The following is a 21,227-nucleotide window of genomic DNA, read 5'->3' as shown; positions in this document are numbered from 1 at the left end:
TCATCACGAATAGAAGGTTAGAAATGATAGATGCAGTTCTGGTGAGGTCTCAGACAGAAATGAAAAACAAGAATCTGGAGGAAAGGAGATCCTTGTCATAAAGTGGCAGAGAATCTGGCTGAATTGTGTTGTTAAATGAAAATTAGAACTTGCAAATAATGAACTCAGGTGTTTAGCAGAGATAATTTCTAAGCAAAATGTTGAAGGCATGGCCTGGTTTCTCCTTACTGTTTATATTAAAATGCAAACGGAAGGAAATAAAGAGAGAATTGTTTAGAAAAAAAAAGAACCAGAACTTGAAGATCTGGAGAATTCTCTGCCTACACATATTGAGAAAAAAAAAAAAATGAGAAGGCACGCTATGGAGAGAACTCTAAGGGTGTAACTGGACAACAAGTGCTAAAGAGATTAGGTGTGCTTCCATTAGCCGAGGAATGCCAGCAAATCAGAAGCTAGGTGAGAGGCATAAAACAGATTCTCTCTCACAGCCTTCATAAGGAACCAACCCTGCTAACATCTTGATCTTATGATACAATGAATATCTGTTATCTATGTCCCCTGGCTTGCGGTACTTTGCTATGGCAGCTCTAGCACACTAATACAGGGAGTGACTGCTACAAGAGGTTTTTCGGGGAGTGATAAAGAAGAATGCTAAACCTGATTGTGGTGATGGCTGCACAACTCTGTGAATCTATTAAAAACCACTGAATTGTACACTTTAAAGGGGTGAATTTTATGGCATTTTGGAACGTGAATTATATATTAATAAAGTTGTTTACAAAGAAAACTAAACCTAAGACTAACTTATGACTGAGAAACTCCACTCATAAGAATTTACCCAAGAGAAATAAAAGCTTATCTTTACAAAAAGATTAGCACAAGAATGTTCACTGTAGCTTAATCACAATAGCCAAAAACTGGAAACAGTCCAGATGTGCATTAGGAAGACAATGGATTAAAAACTGCAGTGAAGTCACACAACAGAATACCCCTCAGCAATAAAAAGGAATGGACTACAGATACAAGCAATATCATGGAAGGATCTAAAAATATTACCTCAGGAAGGAAAAATCCTTACACAGCACAGTACACACTCTAATTAGACACTATATGTATGAAGTTCTAGAACAAGCAAACCTAACCTGTGGTTAATATAAAACATAACAGCTGCTGCTCAGAAAACAGAAACTTGGTGGTAGATATCAACTGGAAAAGGACATCAAGGAACGTTCTGGAGTGATGTAAATATCATCTTGATAAGGTTCAGACTACAGGTGTATGCATTTGTCAAAGCTCTTTGAATGGCACACAAGACATGTGCATTGCATGGTATATAAAATTTTTAACATAAAAAGAAACTATTAAACTCTAACGATATCATTCTGAATTCTTAAGGACAAGTGTACTGATGCTTGTAACTTACTTGAAATGCATCAAAAAGTTAGCTGGATTGGTGGATATATTTTTTACATTGATAGAAATAAGTACTTTGTGCAGAGTTGGAGGGATGATATTGGCCTTAATCTATTGGCAAAAGTTCAGCTGTATGTGGGGAAAGGGAAAAAACTTTTTGCAAAGAAAGATTCCTGGAAGGAGAGAGGTATGCAGACTCAATAGAATGATATCTCTTTTCCTTCCAGGCCACATTAATATCTGCCTTAGTCCTGTGTGGAAAGAGGTTTCTGGAAATAGCAGTAAATGATGTTTTCAAAAGGGAATCATATGATCATCTCAGTACCTGCAGAAAAAGCATCTGACAAAACTCAACATCCATTTATGATAAAAAACTCTCAGTAAAATGGGTATAGAGGGAACATAACTCAACAAAATAAAGGCCATTATGACAAGTCCACAACTAACATCAGAGACAATGGTAAAAAGCTGAAAGCTTTTCCTCGAAGATCAGAAACAAGACAAAGACGACCAACCTTGTCACTTTTATTCAACGTAATATTAGAAGTACTGGCCAGAGTTCATTATGCAAGAAAAAGAAACGAAAGGCATCCAAATTGGAAAGGAAGAAGTAAAACTGCCACTATTTGCAGACAACGTAATATAAATATCACATATAGAAAACTCCAAAGAGTCCACCAAAGGAGTTTGGGATTGACATCTACACACTGCTATATTTAAAATGGATAACCAACAAGGACCTAATGTTTAGCATAGGGAACTCTGCTCAATATTATGTAACAATCTAAACGGGAAAAGAATTTGAAGAAGAATAGATACGTGTATATGTATAACTGAATCACTTTGCTATACATCTGAAACTAGTACAACATGGTTAATCAACTATACTCCAATATAAAATAAAAATTTTTTTAAATAAAATTAAAATTAAGAATTACAAAAAAACTTCTAAAACTAATAAATAAACTCAGTAAATATGTAAGGTATAAAAAAATCAATATACACAAATTGGTTGCATTCCTTTATGCTGATAATGAACTATACAGAAGAGAAATTTAAAAAACAATCCCATTTACAACTGCATCAAAAAATAAAATAAAATACCTAGGAATAAATTTCACCAAGGAGTTGAAAGACCTATATAATGAAAACTACAAGACACTGATGAAAGAAACTTAAGAATACACAAAAAAATGGAAAGATATTCTGTGCTCATGGATTACAAGAATTAATATTGCTAAAAGGTCCATACTAGGGGACTTCCCTGGTGAGCCATTGGTAAAGAATCCACCTTCCAATGCAGGGGATGCAGGTTCAATCCCCAGTTGGGGAACTAAGATCCCACATGCCGTGGGGCAACTAAGCCCACATGCCACAACTATTGAGCTCGGGCACCTCAACGAGAGAGACCACGTGCCGCAAACTACAGAGCCCCCACGCTCTGGAGCCCACGCACCACAACTAGACAGAAGTCCAAGCACCACAATGTACATCCTGCGTGCGGCAACTAAAACTCTACACAACCAAAATTAATTAATTAATTAATTAATTTAATATGTTTTAAAATGTCCATACTACCCAATGCAATCAACATCAAAATTCAAATGGCATTTTTCAGTGAAACAGAATAAGCAATCCTAAAATGTGTATGGAACCACAAAAGACCCTAAGTAACCATCTTGAGAAAAAAAGAGCAAAGCTGGAGGTATCAAGTTCCTTGATTTTAAACTATATTACAAAGCTACAGTAAATAAAAGATTATTTCATTGGCATATAAACAGATACACAGATCAATGGAACAGAATAGAGAGCCCAAAAATAAACTCATGCATATAAGGTCAATTAACTTACAACAACAGAGCCAAGAATATACAATGGGGAAAGGATGATCTCTTCAATAAATGGTGTTGGGTAAATTGGACAGCCACATGCAAAAGAATGAAACTGGCCCACTATCTTACCCTATACAAAAAAATTAACTCAAAATGGATTAAAGACTTTAATGTAAGAATTGAAACCATAAAACTCTTAGAAGTGAACACAGGCGATAATCTCTTTGACATTGGTCTTGGCCATGAGTTTCTTAATCTGACACCAAAAGCAAAAGCAAAAATAAACAAGTGGGACTACATCAAACTAAAAACCTTTTACACAGCAAAGGAAACCATCAACAAAATGAAAAGGTAACATACTGAATAGAAGAAAATAATTGCAAATCATATCTGATAGGGGCCAACATCCAAAATATATAAAGAACTCTTACAACTCAAAAGCAAAAGGCAAACCATCCAATTTCAAAATGAGCAGAATATCTGAATAGACATTTCTCCAAAGAAGACATACAGAAGGCCTACAGGTACATGAAAAGATCCTCAACATCACTAACCATCAGGGAAATGCAAATCAAAACAATGAGATCTCACCTCACACCTGTTACAATGACTGTCATCAAAAAGACAAGAAATAACAAGTGCTGGCAAGGCTGGGGAGAAAAGGGAGCCTTCTGCAGTGTTGATGGGAATGGACCTTGACAAAACAACTATGGAGAACTGTACACAGATTCCTCAAAAAATTAAAAATAGGGCTTCCCTGGTGGCGCAGTGGTTGAGAGTCCACCTGCCGATGCAGGGGACACGGGTTCGTGCCCTGGTCTGGGAAGATCCCACATGCCATGGAGCGGCTAGGCCCGTGAGCCATGGCTGCTGAGCCTGTGCATCCGGAGCCTGTGCTCCGCAACGGGCGAGGCCACAACAGTGAGAGGCCCACGTACCGCAAAAAAAAAAAAAAAAATTAAAAGTAGAACTACCATGTGATCTCGCAATTCCACTTTTGAGCACCTACCAGAAGAAAACAAAAACACTCATGCAAAAATATATATGAACCTCCAGGTTTCCTGATGCATTATTTACAAAGGCCAAGCTATGCAAACAACCTAAGTATCCACTGATGGATGAATGGATAAAGAAAATGTATCATGTACATACGGTGAAATATTAGTCGGGCATAGAGAAGAACAAAACATTATTTGCGACAAAATGGACCTCAAGGGCATTATGCTACGTGAAATAATTCAAAGAGAGACAAATTATCGTATAATCTCTTATATGTGCAATCTTAAAAAAAAACAAAAACAAAAACAAGCTCATGGATACAGAGAACAGACTGGTGGTTGCAACAGGTTGGGGGTAGGGTGGGTGGGAAAAATGAGTGAGCTGGGGATTTTTTAGTAAAAATAAACTTAATTTTTAAAAATAATGCTATCAACAGGGCTCTCTATGAGACCTGAGACCATGAGCAGCATTGATTTGATACTCAGGTGATTAAAAAAAAAACAGAACAGGAATATTTACCCTATCTCAATATGGATCATAGTACGAGGTGGGCTCAGTGAAGCCTACAGGGAATGTGGCAGCCCTTTCTTTTGATGTCACCCAAAATACTGAGAGACATCAGTATGACTAGGACAGCAACAATCCCAGTGGCAGCTACAAAGGGAAGATGCCACCTTCCAGTCAAATTTCCAGTAGCAGACACCCCAACAAGAAAAGCAGAAAAGAATTTTTGGGGAGGTCACATAAGACACATCCAAGGTTTCTCAGCAGTAAGGAGTGACGTGAGGTGGACAAGATGAGGAAGCACAACCCAGCACAATCTTAGCTCCATCACTATTCAGAGGCCTGAGGAAACTCATGTATCACAGATGCTATTGGCAGAAAAATGCAGGCTAGCCTATTCCACAAACACATATGGATGACATGAGCAAACAACAGTAAACACTGAAAGAAGAACGAGAAGGGCAAGGGGAAGGGGAGGAAGAGACAGAGAAGAAGAAGAAAGGGCCCTGTTTATTGGTTGTAGCAGATAAGGAAGGAACCACCCGTACTACTTATTCTCCCCATCTGAGCAGGACACTCTCAAGAGGAATGTAGCTGACAGTAGGAATGATGTTAATGACACTGAAAGATGATTTGGCTGTGCATATAATCACCTTTGTCCTTTTCTCAGAAGAGCCAAGCTCTTACAAGAGCCAAGACCTCCTAGCTCAGTCTTACAATGCAATCTGCTCAGGATGGGTACTTCACCCATCACGGCAGGTTTGTTTACAGCTCCCCGTCATGCTGGAAGCACTGCCTCTCTCTCATCGACTTAATTCCTCCTAAAAGCTACTCAAAAAAGAAGGGGGTTGAAGTGTCATTAACTCAAGTGATTTGTCTTGCTTAGGTTAATGAAATTTAAAAATACTTAAGAACTAAAACATTTTGATGGCCTGGTCATACTAAACAGTACAAAATTTCTGTAACTGTGCCTTGTAAACTATAACGTACTCCATATTTAAACATCAATATTTTCAATACGAATTTCACTTTATTATTGCCAATGTCAAATAATGAGTGTTCCTTAGGAGGTTCCCAAGTAGAAAAAGTTAAGACAATCCAGTAGAAAAATAGATGAAAGTCTTGAACAGTACATCACCAAAAAAGGATTATCTAAATGGCCAATAAACAAGTGAAAAGGGGTTCAGTTTCATTAGCCATCAGTGAAATGCATATGCCATTACGATATACCTCCTAGATGGAAAAAAGGGGAAGATAATAATAGTTGTGGAAAAGGATGTAAAGCAACAAGAACTCTCAGACACTGGATGGGAGTTGTAAATTGGTACAACCAATTTGGAAAACAATTTGGCCATATCTACTAAAAGTGAATACATGTACAGCCTATGACAGGAAATTCCATTCCTGGGTATATACCCACAGAAATGCTTGCATATAAGCCTTAAAAAGCATCCACAAGAATGTTCATCACAGCGCTATTTCAAAGAGCCAAGACCTGAAAACTACACAAATGACCATCTATATTACAATTTTCAAATACACTGTGGCCTATTCTCCAATGTAGTATTATACAACATGGAGAATGAATAAATTACAGTTACATCAAACAATAAGGATAAATGTCATTGAAATAATGTAGACCAGAAGGAGCCAGATACAAAGGAGTACCTACTGTGTGATTCCATTTATATAAAGTTCAAAAACAGGTGGCAGAACTCCTGCTGTTAGAAGTCAGGCTACGGACAGTCTTTTGTGGAGTAGTGACTCGTAGTGACTGGAATATTATTACATTCTTTTTTTCATCTGGGTTCAGGTTACACGGACATGCTAAATTTGTGAAATTCATTATGAGGTTCACTTATGATTTTTACACTATTCTGATTATATGATTATTTCCATGGGAGAGACAATGAACGCCTCTAAATAAAGAGAAACACAGCCAACACAAAAACATCAGCTAAAGCCATCATTTTAATGGGATGGTACATCTGAGGAAGTCAGCAGGGGCCTCATATATAACTATTTCCCAACCATTACAGGCAAATACTTTTTGTCAATGCAGCACAGAACTGCCACTTCACAGAAAAAATGAAATATTTCACCCTTTCCACATGATCTCTTGCAAACACCTTTTGTTCGCCAGCATGTATGAAACAATCTTCTTATGTACGCATTCGGTCCACTTCTGCCAACAAAAACAAAAATAAATGCACAGTGCTTGCAGGGTCATAAAGCTATGGATAAATTAGATTGAAGGCTACACTTTACAACTTTTTAACGGTAGACTGGACAGGATCCAAAGACCCCAGTCATGTTACAGCTGAGGGCCCCTTTTTCAGTTGCTCTTCAGTTATTTTCCACAGACCCTATTATGAATCCTTAGTTCCCATGGTCCCGACTCACATGAATCACTAAACAACTATGTACAGGCAAACAGGGCCCAGCAGATTCGCTTGGGAGTGTTTGTTATGGAAGAAACATTTACACCTCAAAGTAGACCAAGGAGTCTGTCGAGGCCCCATACCAGGAGACATGCAGGGTCTAGGATAGTAGCAAGGCAGTCTGAGATTACCAAGTGTCGGCTTGAAGAAGGAAAGATCACTAACACAGAATCACAGAAGCCCATGGTTCTAGGCCTGCCTTCCCAATAACATTCTATTGGACTTTTTGCTCCGTGCCTGACTACCTGCCTAGGCTTACTCACAGGTTAGTTGAAAGCATCCGTGGGGTAACGAGTGTGAAATGGTTTGAAATACCTGAAACATGTATCTAAATCAATTGCTAGTATTTTTCCTAACCTTAAGACCGGGGTGCCTCTGGAAGCTGAGGGGTCAGGGAGGAGTGGTAAGGCAGGCAGTTTAAGAGGGTGAAGGTGGCTCTGAGTCACCTTACTGAACGACCCACTCTTCTGTGCTAAGCCTTATCAGTCTCTCCACCCAGCTGGCCCATGGGTGTGAGAGTAATCAACGTGGTACGACCAAAGGCCACCGGCAAGCAAATGTGCCTTTCACATGCCCATTAGCCCTGGAGTACCTCTCGGAGGACAAAGGAGTCCAGTGGAGACACCATGTGTCCAGAGGTCCTGCCATCCAGGACAGTGGCAGAAATCTCAACACAATCCTCACCTGCCCTTTGAATACCTCACCTTTGGCCCTCAAGTGATACCTTTAAAATATGAAGCTTCGGGGCAAAGGGTAAAAGCTTTCTGCAGACTTTAGCAAACCACAAGCAAAGTCTGAGAACGTCCACTTCAGTGACTTAAGTGGACCCTCTTCAGCAGTGTCAAGTTGCTGGTTTCTGTCCAGAGGGCATAAATTCTGACCCCCTCACTGATGTTCCATAGGATCCCATCGTGCTTTGAGCTAACACCCTGGAACAACTTGCTCTCTCTGTTGATGCTGCTCAGCGTAAAGTCTGCCTTGGTTTCTAAACACGTGTGAAAAAATAATCCAGGTAACTGACTTGGGAGTGCAAGTTCTAAGAGTCCTAAAGGAACAGCCCCCTTCCCACTCCCAAAGCCTACCTGTCCTCTAAAGGTCTCACACTTTTGCGCTGCCAATACCATCAGTCCAACTTTCCCTGCAAACTTCACAGATTCCCCAGACCAAAATCCAGAACCAATTTCTTCTTTGAAACTACTGTGTGTCCTGAGCATTTATCTCCGTCCCCTGAACAGCCTGGTGCATACATCTCTGCTCACATCCCTCCCTGTTTCAACTTCCTTCATCCAAGTCCAGCTTCCTCCTCACTCCTATAGGACCTCATACCCACTTTCCCTTAACTGTTCATAATGCCACAGGGAGGGGATTCCGTTTTACCTGGTGGGACACAGGAGAGGCAAGACTAGGACCACAAGGACCAAGAGTGAGCTCCTCATAGCTGAACCAATCAGCAAAGAGACAGCTGACAGCAGGGGAGAGACTCTCTATGTAGCTCTCGAGACACAGGGAGCTGCGTGACTAGTGAACCTTTTAGGAACAGGAACATCTGCTTGCTCCACTGAGCAGTTCAATAAACTAAAAGTCTGACTTGGAACATGATGTCTCACCATTAAAATAGACTTCCTGAGCGTCACTTGCAAACTGCATTCTCACCGTGGGAACGGCCCTGATGGCCTGGGAGGATGCTGTGTAGGCTTCCTTGTATCTTCACTGTACATCCATTTAACAAATGCCTACAGTGTGCAGAGAACTGTAAGGCTACTTTATTTAGCTGACAAAGTGTTTTCAGCAATCTCTCACCCTGAAAAAATAGAAACCCCGGGTAGATATCACTCTCCCATTTTAAAAGCAAAGAACACGAAGCTCAGGTGGAAAAAATGACTTGCTCAAGTTTATACGGATAATAAATGACAGCAACACAACTTAACGTGACCCCTGCATACAGAAGAATTAAAGCATGCTCCAGCCCAGTTCTAGGGAAATCAGAGCTTCCCAGAGGGCAGGGCAAAGCCCTACAACACCATCAACATGAGTCTCCCATGCTGGGCAAAGCGAGATCTACAGAGAATTCGTGTTAGAACTCTTGCTTTGAGGGACTGAAGGTCAGAGCACTTGACAGTTTACCTGACGGTTTTCAACGTGTTTTAAGCTTAAGGAAACCTCTATCTGACCTTTATAGAGAACATGGAACCCAGAATCAGGCAATCCGGGTTCAGATCTGGACTCGGCTTGATGAGCTTTCAACACAGCACTGCTCTGCCTCTCCAGACATCACTTCTCTCACCCCTAAGACAGGCCGTAGAGACGCAGCTCCTCCAAATAGAGAGCAGCGGAGCCAGGGCAGCAAGCCACCCTTCCATCACTCTGCCCCACGCGCTTGACGCCTCATGAAAACTCACCTGCACGTATATCACTTTGGTGGCCTCATGCTTACCAGCTTCAGGAAGCCTGTGATGTGACTGCCCTTACAGAGCTGTGCAAGACCCCAAAACAACTACAAAACAATCATTCAGTACAGAAAAGGTGAAAGACATGAGTTTGGGGAAATGATCAAGAGAGCATGGGTGCACTTTGGGACATGAGAACCACTTTCCAGACCAAAGCAACAAGTACAGCCAGAAAGGCATTCTTTCACCTCATCTGGCTCTGATCTCCTCTTCTCCAGCCATCCTCCTTGGCCTCCAACTCCATACCACGGTGCCCTCCAGAACCCCAATTCCTTCTACTTTATACCTTCTCCCCAGCACACCCTTCCACCTCTACGTTCCAGTGAAACGCTGGGCTCTCCTCGAGGATGCTGCTTCCCAGCAGCCGTTGGTGACCAGAGGTTATGCATCTGTTGAGGCTCCACACACCATGGAACAGGCAAGAGCATTTGCTAACAGCCTCATGCAGTTTCCAGAACAATCCCAGACATGATCTGACACCTCCTCTCCCTCACCCCACCCACACCGCACTGCTCAACAAACCTCACCAATCAGCTCACTCCCACCCACCCCTCCATCTGCATGACCACCATGCAGCTCAAGGTATCACCATCTGTCGTTCGACTGAGTAACTGGCCTCTTAACCGGCCTCCTGTGTCATTTTTATGTATTTATCATTCCTGCTTCAGGTAGTTATCAAAATGACCTTTATAACACTGAAACTGGATGCATTTGCCACGCATAAAGCCTTTCACCGTCTTCCTAATGGGCTGAAGTACCAGCTGCTTACATGGACGCCAAGCTCCCCGACTGGCCCCCGACTACCTCCCCAGCCCTACTCCTCTCATTTGCCCACCCCCTCCCCTTGGTCCAACCCCTGGACTTCACTGTTCTCAAACACACCCCCTTCCGGATTTCCACATCCTGGAAATCTACATCGCCATCCCCCAACCTTCACCTAACATGTACTCATTTAAAGAGATATTCTCGGTCTTTTCCACAGAATAAATTTTCCTGAATGCTCCACACCTAAATCATATTCTCCCTCGTTAATTTTTATCACAGGATCCTTTTCCATTGTTAGCATACTTATGTTTTTCTTGATTTAATATTTGCTCCCTCCACTTGACTACAAGCTCAATGAGAGCATGCACCATGCACATCACATGTATATGACATCACATCAACCAAACCCAAATTTTTTTCTAGGGCACTGCATTAATTCCCTAGGGCCGCCATAATAAAGCACTACAACTTGGGGGGCTTAAACAACAGAAATGTATTGTCTCACAGTTCTGGACGCTAGAAGTCTGAAATCAAGCTGTCTTCAGGGATGTTTCCTTCTGAGGCTTGTGAAGGCAGGATCTGTTCCAAGTCTCCCTCCTAGCTTCCAGTAGCCCCTGGCATTCCATGGCTTGGAGATGGTGTTCTCCCTGTGTCTTCACATTGTCTTCCCTCCATATGTGTCTGTGCCTGTGTCCAATTCTGCCCACTTTTGAGGACACAGTCGTATTGGATCAGGACCCACCTTAACTCGATCATCTGCAGGGACCCTATTTCCAAATAAGGTCACATTCACAGGCACTGGAGGTTAGGACTCCAGCATCTTTGCACAGTTTAACCCATGACAAACATTAACCTTTCATCTTCCTGGGTAATATCTATGACCCAAATGACATCACATCAAACTATTTTTTTCTAGGACACTAATTGTTATTTTTTTTCTTCTATCACACTACACAGAAGAAAAGTCAGCCACAGAGCTGCTTCTACTCCTGGGCTTCTGAAAGCCACTGGAGAGTATCACACAATCCTGCAAGCAAGCTGAGGGTAGAAATTAGGTCCTTCCTTTCACTTCAGATGCTATTTGACCTCACCGCCCACCAGAGCCTGTCCTACTCTCAGCAGGTGATCTGGTTTCTGCTCCAGAAAAAAATAAACGTCAGAGGGTCTTGAATCATTTACCTTTGCACCTATTCCCACCCACCTCACTCAATAAGCAACCATATACCTATAAATATATATGTATTTTTCCTCTTTTCCTTCTTCAGAAGAATAAGTGTCAATCCTCCTGCCAAGTCTTATCCTTCCAGCCACGCTCCTAGCACATTCCCACCCATCTCTTAAGTTATGCTTTGTCATTAATCTCCTCTTTTCAAAAAATAAAACTTTTTTTTTTCCTTTTATTTGCATTTATCTTTTGCAGCATTTCTTCAGTTTCTTCTGGGATATCTTTTTCTTCTGTGCAACCTGCTCTTCTGCTTTAGAAACAATCTGTTCTTTTTCAGTAAGGATCATCTCGGTGGGGCTGGGAGAGCTCATGTATGGGATGATCCAACCATGAGCTCTGTAAGTCCTGCACCAAATCCTGGCGGCTTTGTTCACCTGGATGTTCTCAATGACCACAATATCTACATTTAAGCCCTTAACTTCAGCATTACTCTGCATTTTTGAGCATGTGCAGTAAAAATTCAACACTTTTTTTGGGCCACCGACCCTGCGTCCAGCCCCACTGTTTGGCCTGGACACACCTACCAACTCCACCATTGTAATGATGGAATGGCGCACCGCGCAGGCTCAGCGGCCATGGCTCACGGGCCCAGCCACTCCGCGGCATGTGGGATCTTCCCGGACTGGGGCACGAACCCGTGTTCCCTGCATCGGCAGGCAGACTCGTAACCACTGCACCACCAGGGAAGCCCCACATTGCTTCTTTAAAGTGACATCCTTCAAATACTTGGTGGCTTTTCGGATATGCATACCCTTAATGGCCTGGGCAGTTTCACAAGTGTTCTTAAAGTGAACACAAAGATTTGAACCTCCTGACTTGCATGATTTTGTGGGGTTTTCTGGGTGAAGTGAATAGCGAACCACTTTTAGAGGTCACCTCAGGCCGCTTACTGGAAAAGGAATCAAAAAAATAAAACTTTTGGTTGTAAAATACATAAATAACACATGTACAAAAAACCCACAAGACAAATATAGGGCTTCACAAATTATTATAAGCTTAACCCCATAGTAAACACCACCCAGATAATAAAACACAACTTTGTAGCCAACCAAGAAATACTTCTCTATACCCCCATCCCAATCATAACCCTCGCAAGTTACAACAACCCTTGACTTTTATTGTAATCATGTCCCTGAATTTCTTTCTATTTATGCCAACCAATTGGGCAAACTACAATTTACAAATCTTACAAAACTAAAATTTCATTTTGCTCATTTTTTGTTTGAGATATCATTTGGTCTCTGTTTATCTGTGTGTTCTCCCTCCTGCTCTCTTACAATTTACCTGTTGAATAGCCTAGGACCCCTGACCTGCAGATTTACCCACAACCTGGATTTTCTTGACTGTGTACTCACTCACGGTGACGTTGAACTTGTACCTCTGTCCTCATATTTCCTGGAGATTAGCAGCTGGATCCAGAGGCTTGGTCAGGCTCGGGTTCAACCCCATTACCATAACTACAAGTTTTCTTGTGTCTTTTCATCAAAATCTCATAATAGGGCTTCCCTGGTGGCACAGTGGTTAAGAATCCGCCTGCCAATGCAGGGGACATGAGTTCGAGCCCTGGTCCGGGAAGATCCCACATGCCACTGAGCAACTAAGCCCGTGAGCCACAACTACTGAGCCTGCGTTCTAGAGGCTGTGAGCCACAACTACTGAAGCCCATGCTCCTAGAGCCTGTGCTCTGCAACAAGAGAAGCCACCACAATGAGAAGCCCACGCACCACAACGAAGAGTAACCCCCGCTCGCCACAACTAGAGGAAAGCCCTCGTGCAGCAATGAAGACCCAACACAGCCAAAAAAAAAAATAAATAAATAATAAAAATTAAAAAAAAGAATCTCATAATATCTGGTTGTGCCTCTTTTTGTGCTTTCAGTAATCATTAACTCTCAGATCCATTAATTCATCAAGGGTTGAAAAGGGGTGATATTTTAATTGCCAATGGCAGTTTTTACAGAATAAAAGTAACAATTCTAAAATTCATATAGAACCACAAAAGATCCCAAATAGCCAAAATAATGCTGAGAAAGAACAAGAAAGCTGGAGGTATCATGCTTCTTAATTACAAACTATATTATAAACCTATAGTAATCAAAACAGTATGGTACTGGCATTAAAAACAGGCACATACACCAATGGAACAGAAATAAGAGCCCATGCATATATGATCAACTAATATTTTACAAGAGAGCCAAGAACACTCAATGGAGAAAAGATAGGGAGATGCAAATAAAAAACACAATAAGATATCACTTCACACCTGTCAGGATGGCTATCATCAAAAAGACAAGAGATAACAAATGCATATGAGGATGTGGAGAAACGGGAAGCCTGATACACAACTGATGGAATGTAAATTGGTGCAGCCACTATGAAAAACAGTATGGAGGTTCCTCAAAGATTAAAAATGGAACTAACAACCCCAATATTCACAGCAGCATTATTTACAATACCCAACATATGGAAGCAAACTAAGTGTCCATCAACAGATGAATGGATAAGGAAGATGGGACGGATACGCGCGCGCACACACACACACACACACATATATAATCAATGGCAAATGAGATTTTGCCATTTGCAACAACATGGATGGACCTAGAGGGTATTATGCTAAGCGAAATAATTCAGACAGAGAAAGACAAGTATCATTATGACATCACTTATATGTGGAATCTATAAAATAAAACAAACAAATGACTATAACAAAAAAGAAACAAGACTCACAACTATGGAGAACAAACTAGTAGTTACCAGTGTGAGAAGGAAGCAGAGAGGAGCAAGTCAGGGGGAGGGGATTAAGAGGTACAAACTACTATGTGGAAAATAAGCTACAAGGATATATTGTACAACACAGGAATTATAGCCAATATTTTATAATAACTATAAATGGAGTATAACCTTTAAAAAATTGTGAACCATGGGCTTCCCTGGTGGCGCAGTGGTTAAGAGTCTGCCTACCGATGCAGGGGACACGGGTTCGTGTCCCGGTCCGGGAAGATCCCACATGCCGTGGAGCGGCTGGGCCCGTGAGCCATGGCCACTGAGCCTGCGCATCTGGAGCCTCTGCTCCCCAGCGGGAGAGGCCACAACAGCGAGAGGCCCGCGTACTTCAAAAAAAAAAAAAAAAATTGTGAATCACTATGTTGTACACCTGAAACTCACATAATATGGTACATCAACTATATTGTAACTAATAAAAATCATCACTAAAACTATTACTAAAAGATGCACTTCATAAAGCAGTAAATTAAGCCCAGAGAGAAAAAATAAGATGAAAAAGCATTAATAAGGAAATTATTTACATCAGAGAATATTATAAGCAACAACTATTAAAATAATAAAATATATAAATAAGTAATTTAGAGGTATAAAAATAAGGTTAAATTAAAATATTAAACACAACATGAAAGGTGAGCAGAAAACTACTGCACTAAAACATTCCAAAGTCTTTGAATTATTGGAAGAAGATGAAGATAATGATTAACTTTAGACATTTTTTAACCAAGTTTACTGGTTAAAAATAAATCTCTATTAGAATAAAAATAGAACGTGTAACTTCGAAACCAAAGGAAGCATAATCAGTACAAGCAAAAATCAATCAATAATCACTTAATCAATAAAACGGTAAATAAAAAGCACAAAAAAGACAGAAATAAATTGTCACTTATCAAAGTAAATATAAATGGACGATAATTATCAGTTAAAAGACAGAGGTTTTAAGATTGATTTTTTTAATCTGGCAATAACCTATTTATAATAAGAGTGAAAACAACACCGAAAAACAAAGAAAGGTGGGCTATAATAGTCAGAAAAAATAATGTCAATTCTAGCAAAAACTGCTGATTTTACATCCCAGTATACTTTCTCCTATTTTTCTTTAATAATCAGCCAGAGCACAGGGCCACTGGGGACTTTCACTCTTTAGTTGCAGCTGAGCAGTCCATTCACTAATGAGCTTTATGATTTCATATCTCTTAGCAGCCGTAAATAATGAGGCCCACAAATTAGATGCACATTGCTGGGCAGAAACACCTAAGACGCTCCTGGTTTACAAAGATCAGGGCTCTGATATGTGCTGTGTCCTTTAGCTTTGTTTTTTAATGCCATAAAAGTGGGCACCTACAGTACGTTTAGAATTATTATATCTTCCTGTTTCTTACCATTATGTAGTGACATTCTTTGCCTTTTTGCCCATAAACATTGTTATAGTTTTTTGCTTCAGGTCCTCTTTTTGCTAATGTTCATGTAGCTTTACCAGGTTTCTATGAAATATAATTTTCCTGTGGTGACTCTTAGGATCTGGTATAATGTAAATAATGGGAAACCCCAAAATAAAAGTGACTTAAATAAGATAGAATTCTCTCTCATATAAAGGAGACCTAGAAGGAAGTTGAAATGGCTACCAAACTGAGTAGCTGAAAACTACTAAATGTCCTCATATCTCTGATGCCACCAACAAGTCATGTTCAGCTTAGCCTAGGAGGAGACTATCTGCATCCCACAGCACCAAGTCGCTGAACACAGTGAGGAGCCTTTCTGTCTTTAAAAGATGATAGATAGAAGGTATGGACATGTACTCCACCTACCACATAAGCCTCAAAGTTAATATTATTTCAACTTTAGGAAGCATGTATTAGGACACAAACCAAGGAAAACCAATGTAAGATGTGTGGACTTCAAACCCGTATCAATAAAACGCATTATTCTCTGGCCACCCCTCATCAGTGTAATCGTGATCATAAAATACTCCAACCGTGTCCATCCTCCAGCAGTGCATGAGGGGCTCAAAGTACTCTTGCTGCAACCCAGCTGACATAGAATATTTCAACCCCATGATGACTGTTTCCCATCATAAATCAATATATTATGATACATGTTTTGTAAATAAATCTGATGAGCCTGGTTTATGTGAATCTAGACCCTGGGGGATGGATATGCTTTGGGAGAGTGGAAAACCAAGACACAGACCCTGGATTATGGCAAATACACAAGTGTAATGAGTACCCCAGTGTCAGACCACTCTTCTTCACATACTGACATTACCTCTCCCCTCAACATCTGCATAGGCTTCGCTTGTACAATATCACTGTCTTATTAATAGTTCTATAGTGGACACTACCAGCTTGAGCAATGTTTCAGTGTAAGGGATAAGCCAACAGAGGCGTTGCCTAATGAGTTGACTGAACACTTGAAACAACCTTCTAACTTCCTTAACTCGAATCCTGCCCCAACATCCATCCCACACAGAACTGCTCAATGGGTCCATCCAAAAGACAAGTCAGACCTTCCCACGTCCTCACACTCCCTTCAGGAGTGCCTCTATAATACACTCAGTCTACAGTTGTTAACATTTCACTTATGGGGGGAGGGATAAACTGGGAATTTGGGATTAACATATACACACTACTATACATAAAACAGATAAACAACAAGGACCTACTGTATAGCACAGGGAACTATATTCAATATCTTCTAATACCATGAAAAGAACCTGAAAAGAATATATATATATATATATATATATATATATATATATATATAAACTCTCCAGAAAGTAGGCAAAGAAGAAACTTACCTCAACATAATAATGGCCATATATGACAAACCCACAGCCAACATCGTCGTCAATGGTGAAAAACTGAAACCATTTCCACTAGGATGAGGAACAAGACAAGGCTGCCCACTCTCACCACTATTATTCAACATAGTTTTGGAAGTTTTAGCCACAGCAATCAGAGAAGAAAACGAAATAAAAGGAATCCAAATCAGAAGAGAAGAAATAAAACCGTTACTGTTTGCGGATGACATGATACTCTACATAGAAAATCCTAAAGATGCTACCAGAAAACTACTAGAGCTAATCAATGAATCTGGTAGAGTAGCAAGATACAAATTAATGCACAGAAATCTCTTGCATTCCTATACACTAATGATGAAACATCTGAAAGAGAAATTAAGGAAACACTCCCATTTACCACTGCAACAAAAATAATAAAATACCTAGAAATAAACTTACCTAAGGAGACAAAACACCTGTATGCAGAAAACTACAAGACACTGATGAAAGAAATTAAAGATGATACAAACAGATGGAGAGATATACCATGTTCTTGGATTGGAAGAATCAACATTGTGAAAATGACTCTACTATCCAAAGCAATCTACAGCTTCAGTGCAATCCCTATCAAACTACCACTGGCATTTTTCGCAGAACTAGAACAAAAAATTTCACAATTTGTATGGAAACACAAAAGACCCCGAATAGCCAAAGCAATCTTGAGAACGAAAAACGGAGCTGGAGGAATCAGGCTCCCTGACTTCAGACTATACTACAAAGGTACAGCAATCAAGACAGTATGGTACTGGCACAAAAACAAATATAGATCAATGGAGCAGAATAGAAAGACCAGAGATAAACCCACACACATATGGTCACCTTATCTTTGATAAAGGAGAAAAGAATATACAATGGAGAAAAGACAGCCTCCTTCAGTAAGTGGTGCTGGGAAAACCAGACAGCTATATGTAAAAGAATGAAATTAGAACACTCCCTAACACCATACACAAAAATAAACTCAAAATGTATTAAAGACCTAAATATAAGGCCAGATACTATCAAACTCTTAGAGGAAAACATAGGCAGAACACTCTATGACATAAATCACAGCAAGATCCTTTTTGACCCACCTCCTAGAGAAATGGAAATAAAAACAAAAATAAACAAATGGGACCTAAGGAAACGTAAAAGCTTTTGCACAGCAAAGGAGGCCATAAACAAGACAAAAAGACAACGCTCAGAATGGGAGAAAATATTTGCAAATGAAGCAACTGACAAAGGATTAATCTCCAAAATATACAAGCAGCTCATGCAGCTCAATATCAAAAAACAACCCAATCCAAAAATGGGCAGAAGAGCTAAACAGACATTTCTCCAAAGAAGATATACAGACTGCCAACAAACACATGAAAGAATGCTCAACATCATTAATCATTAGAGAAATGCAAATCAAAACTCACACCAGTCAGAATTGCCATCATCAAAAAATCTAGAAACAATAAATGCTGGAGAGGGTGTGGAGAAAAGGGAACCCTCTTGCACTGTTGGTGGGAATGTAAATTGATACAGCCACTATGGAGACCAGTATGGAAGTTCCTTAAAAAACTAAAAATAGAACTACCATACAACACAGCAATCCCACTACTGGGCATATACTATGAGAAAACTATAATTCAAAAAAGAGTCATGTACCACAATGCTCACTGCAGCTTTATTTACAATAGACCAAACATGGAAGCAACCTAAGTGTCCATTGACAGATGAACGGATAAAGAAGATGTGGCACATACATACAATGGAATATTACTCAGCCATAAAAAGAAATGAAATTGAGTTATTTGTAGTGAGGTGAATGGACCTGGAGACTGTCATACAGAATGAAGTAAGTCAGAAAAAGAAAAACAAATACCATATGCTAACACATATATATGGAATCTAAAAAAAAAAAAAATGGTTCTGAAGAACCTAGCGGCAGGACAGGAGTAAAGACAGATGAAGAGAATGGACTTGAGGACACAGGGAGGGGGAAGGGGAAGCTGGGACGAAGTGAGAGAGTGGCATGGACATATATTCACTAGCAAATGTAAAATAGATAGCTAGTGGGAAGCAGGCACATAGCACAGGGAGATCAGCTCAGTGCTTTGTGACCACCTAGAGGGGTGGGATAGGGAAGGTGGAGGGAGACGCAAGAGGGAGGGGATATGGGGATATATGTATACATATAGCTGATTCATTTTGTTATACAGCAGAAACTAACATACCATTGTAAAGCCATTATACTGCAATAAAGATGTTAAAAAAAGAATAGACATATAGATACATTTATGTATTACTTAAATACTTCCCTGTATACCTGAAACATTGTAAATCGACTATACTTCAGTAAGTTTTAAAAAAAGAATCTGAAAAATACATATAACTGAATCCCTCTGTTGTATACGTGGAACACTGTAAATCAACTGTACTTCCATAAAAAATAAAATTAAATAAATTTTCACTCATGGTCCTTTGTAACCTGGCTCTACCTCCTTCTCCAGCCTTATCTGTAACCACCCCCCATGTTCTAGTGATACATAAATGTGTGTTCATACCGGCACACACCAAACTTTTCTATACCTCTCTCCCCCGAGCCTATGGATCTACTGATTGTTCCTAGAGCCCTCTTTCTTGTACTTCCTGGATAATCCCTACTTACCCTTAAAGATTCTACTCCAGAGTATCATCTCCTCCAGGAGTCCTTCCCTGTTTCCCTCAAAGCTCAGTTTCATGCCCCAAGTTTCCATAGCACCCTGTACATAAATCCTGTAGCACAGCTTTTACCTCATCATATTAAAATTATAACCTATGGCCCATGCAACTGTGAGCGCAGTTTTCTCTCTTCTTTACGTCCCTGGAACCCAGAACGGTGCCCAGCATAAAGTGCCACTAATTTCAGTGGCCACGTGAATGGAACGGAACTGAATCTCCCCCTTTTCCTGCTCTCTTGAGTGCTCTACTTCCACGCGCCATGCTACAGTTCTCCTCCACACCCACAGTGATCCTGGCCCTTCCGTAGTTTCCCACATTGGGTCTGTGCCTCACTTCTTACAGATATGAGTCTGAGTAAGGGAAGGGTGGGCTGCTGATCTGCCCATACTTATGAGTAAGGCTGAATATGTGTCACATACCAGGCACATGACCAGTGTTGCAGAACTGCCTTTCTCCACAGCCCCTCATAGAAATCCTTGGAGATACGGACAGCCCAGTTAGCTACAAGTGTGCTAAGAAATTTGAGGACAGGGAAGAGACTTCAATGCCCAATGGAAAAAATCATGTTCTCTAGGCCATCTAGCAGAAGCTAAGGAAGAAGGCAAACTATCCCTGGGGACTTCTGGGCATCAGTCCCAGTGGCATAAGGCCATCTGATCTTGAAAGAAGGTACTGAGAACATTCTTCCCTGCGTGTGGCCAGGGACCAGTTCCCAGCCAATATCTCCTCACAGAATGTCCTAAGACTCCAGACATAATCAAATCTTGCTAAAGGCAATAAACTGATTCACCTGATCACACAGCCCCTTCCAGGCAGATGTGTCTCTTTGATCACTTGGGACAACCAGACCCCACTTTCCTCTCTGAACTTCTCCAGGTCCAGAGAGTGATTTCTTCATTATTCTCATGTCGAAGGAGCTGTTATGTGTAGCCAGCTGGATTTTCCTACTTGGGTTTGGACTTGGGTTTTGGTCTGAAATTGTCTCTCAGAGCTTGCAGGGTGTTAGAGACACTGAAACTATGATCTTAATCCTCACTCTAAGTCCTGCCCCAGCAAACAGTTAGAAGAACATGGGTAAAAGAGTGGAAGGTTCTGGACCATGCCCTAGGAGAGCCAAGATTTAGGTCAAGTTTTGCCAGTTATCAGAGGAGCTTCTGTGCTCAGACCATTTGTTCCTGTTCCTCTGCCCCCAGTCGCTGCAGCCTCCGCTGCTTTTGGGCCTACCAGCCTAAAGAAAGAGTCTGAAGTCCCCCAGTTGCTAAGGAGACGGCAGCAATGCACTCCTACCCTC

The 21,227-nt window shown here is 40.8% G+C and overlaps 1 pseudogene across 1 annotated transcript; it reads right to left on the bottom strand.

Moving 5' to 3' along the window:
* Window positions 1-11,808: 11,808 nt before the first annotated feature.
* Window positions 11,809-19,971, bottom strand: LOC309963848 (large ribosomal subunit protein uL22-like; annotated as a pseudogene). The gene is made up of 3 exons: window positions 19,884-19,971; window positions 12,321-12,488; window positions 11,809-12,183 (listed from the first exon to the last, which is right to left on the bottom strand). The product of its transcript is annotated as a large ribosomal subunit protein uL22-like (transcript).
* Window positions 19,972-21,227: the final 1,256 nt, after the last annotated feature.

This window comes from Leucopleurus acutus (assembly GCF_964270905.1).
Source record: "Leucopleurus acutus genome assembly, chromosome: 7".
In the NCBI taxonomy this organism is placed as follows: Eukaryota; Metazoa; Chordata; class Mammalia; order Artiodactyla; family Delphinidae; genus Leucopleurus; species Leucopleurus acutus.
The sequence above is the reverse complement of the archived record's forward strand: the minus strand, read 5'-3'. Positions and strand labels throughout refer to the sequence as shown.